The 3282-nt window shown below is 33.2% G+C and overlaps 1 protein-coding gene across 6 annotated transcripts in view; it reads left to right on the top strand.

Moving 5' to 3' along the window:
* Positions 1-3282, top strand: part of LOC113231982 — a 141758-nt gene that overhangs the window by 1185 nt on the left and 137291 nt on the right. The window lies entirely within an intron of this gene.

The raw sequence follows: 3282 nt of genomic DNA on the forward strand, positions 1-3282 counted from the left end.
CACACACACACACACACACACACACACACACACACACACACACACACACTATTTATATTTTTCCCTTCTGTCATTTTTACGTTTGTTATTATTATTTGAATTTATCATATTTCTTTGGTAATTAATTTAATATTAACATAGTAAAATAAGTCCTTATGTAAAAACTTTCTGCACTGATAACCACAACTCAGGCCTAGCCTTGTGTGGTTGTTATGTATCACAATATTATGTTTTCGACAATTAAATAAATGTTTTTGTATATTTTTTTGTAATTTCATGAATTTCATGTAATAAAAGCACTTTAGACGTATGCTCACATGTGACTTTATTGTAAAATTTGTGTTAGCCAAAGGTACATATTCCTCTAGATAGACTCGCTTAAATCAATATTTAACGGATTACTATACTTATCCGAAAATTTATCTGGTTCCTAGTCACGATCCTCATTTTAATTTAACGGCATGTTTAATTACACAGAGAGTTTAAATATCCACATAAACTAATAAGTAAGTTAAAAAAACCATTAAACAGCGAGCAAAAACAAAGCGCTATACAATCACAAAATACATATCATTGTATTCGACATTGATTCACTCATATCGATTTTGTAGAACAAAAGGTGATGTTTATCTATTGGCGAACTCGGCGGGCGTGACTCGGGATGAATAGAGGTTGATGGAAGAGCGATACCACATTATAGAGGTAGCATAATCGTGGTGATACCAATGGCGATACACCAGGTCGCAATTAAGTGCTGGCCAGCGATTGTTGGAACACAATGGGGAGCACTGACCTGCTTGACTCCGATATTTCTCTCTTCACGATATCGCGCCTGCTGTGCACTAGTTTAAACTATTATTTAAAGGAATTTAGAACAGTAAGCGTACTTTTATATTTATTTATATAATCTTTTTGCACAATACATGGGCATTCTCTACCAGCCAACCATAGGGCCAAATAGAATAACAAAAAAAAAGGTTGGTGCTACACATAAAACAGAAAAAATATCAAAAGGTTTATTTATACGATATATAATAAACATAATACAGCATAAACATACTTAATATACGTATATAATAAACAATACATACATAATGAATATACCTAATAATTGTTATAAATTGCTACTTAAAAATGAGTAAATCCGTCTGTCACAATCCCTATAACATCTGCTTCTTAGTCACTGTCTATGGCATAGACGTCTGGGAATCGGACATGGCAGTATATATACATACAGGATGTCCGGTAATGGCTGGATAAGCCTGATATGTCTTACAGTAGAGCTTAAGACTGTTAAAAAAAGACTTGTATATTCCAAGTAGTTCCCAATATATGTTTAATTTTTACCTTTTTTTACGTTTTTCAAAACCACGATAACAAATGAATAAATTCGTTCAGGTTTTGGTAGTTTAATATTTTGCATTAAGCTGCGCCCTTAAATAGATAATAAATAATATGACTTAACGTGTGCTTTTTTTTTTCAAATAAGAAAAAATATAATAACTCGAACGGCCACCTAACGTATTCATTCGTTTGTGTTCGTGGGAAACAAAAACGTATTTTAAAGAAATGTGAAAGGGTTGTAATCCTAACTAGCCGTGAACAGGTTCACGGCAATGAAATGAAACTTCCGGTCCACAAAATTTATTAAAGAAGTAAAGTTTAAAGAAAGGGCTGTAGACTTATAAATTATTACACATGATTTAACTTATTTAATGATTACAAACGTAGTAAAGAACCAGAATTAGCGATTATTCGCGATGGAATTTGGAACAGCTCCGACTGTTGTGGCGGTCGAGCTGGGAGTAACCGTGGTACGAAAACAAAATGAGAAAGTGAAGGAAGGTGGAACGTTCAAATTTAAAATTTAAATACATGTAAAATAAAAAATGATAGGATACAAGCGGAGAGAGGCGAAACGAAGAGGTGAGACGACGGTGTAAGGAGATCACACCGACACAAATGTATATAAAAGAAACATTTTAAAGAAAAAACCTTATCATGAGCACTACTTGGAATATATTAGTCTTTGTATTTTCTTTTAACAGTCTTATGCTATACTGTAAGGCATTTCTGGCTTATCCACTATTTACCGGACACTATTTATTATTGTTGGATACACAATTATACAAATCCATAACATACACTAGTCAGCCGCGATTATAGGGCTTGTAAAGGGCCCGAACGTTGGTTCGTTTGAAAAACTAATGCAATGTATATCAGAAAAAATAGTTTCATTTCCAATGTATAACAATCGAGGAAACCTAAAAACTCGGTGTAAACGAGTCGTTTGTTGAGGCTATTGTTATCAACAGCGGTTTGTTTCTTTGCAAGATCAGTATACTCACTTTCATAACACTATTGTTTATTATTTTTTGCTATTTTCATTGCTACTACAATCGGATTAGGTATTATATATTATCAATTTATTACCATTAACGTGATAATTACCATTTCATTACGGCTGTATATTTTTAATAGTGTTGACTAAAAGAAGACATCTACTGATTTGTTTTTACATTCTTTGATCCTCACTGTTACTTTCTTGTGAAGAAGTAATTTATGTTTACAAGAATAGTATTTTTTCCTGATGAGGAATAAAACTAAGCTGTCTGTTCTTGACAAGAGTCTTCACAAAGTCACAAATTCATTTAAGAAGCAATAAATACGCTTCTATAATAAGATTACCTTTCATGTTCAAATTTACCATTAACGTGATTTAAAACCATAACGAAACAAACACTTTTTTTATAGTACCAAGCGGTGTGGGACGAACAATTCATGCGCCTGGGTGTAAGTGTCAACGCCTATCCTTAACAGTTGCAGTGCCATTCGGAGTTTTAAATCGCAAAGATCTTAGGACCAGTGCGTCCGTCATGCTGAGATATAAGTTGACAAGTGCCATTTGCCTGTATTTTACCAGCACCCTTACCGGAATGCAGTAATGCTCACATTACTGCTTGGCGGCAGAAATAGCTAAGGTGGCAGTATTTCCCTGGACGAACTCTTTAACTCTTATAGAACTTGTTAATTTATGTCTCAGGGTGACGGGAGCAGTGGCAGTGACGGTCAAATCTTTGTCATTTAAAGAAAGGTAGATTTAGAACTTGAGAATCAATCACAAAACGATTTAATTAATGAATCCTACTTAAGTATTCGTCCTAATTAAGTACCTAACAATTGCAGCATTAGATAGAGTTAAAATTATATTGTTTGTTAGTTGACTAACATATTTACTTATATTTATTTCAAATATAAGTACTATATTTGAAATAAATATTA

This window comes from Hyposmocoma kahamanoa, unplaced genomic scaffold, assembly GCF_003589595.1.
Source record: "Hyposmocoma kahamanoa isolate Upper Pololo Valley unplaced genomic scaffold, ASM358959v1 66, whole genome shotgun sequence".
NCBI classification, from domain to species: Eukaryota; Metazoa; Arthropoda; class Insecta; order Lepidoptera; family Cosmopterigidae; genus Hyposmocoma; species Hyposmocoma kahamanoa.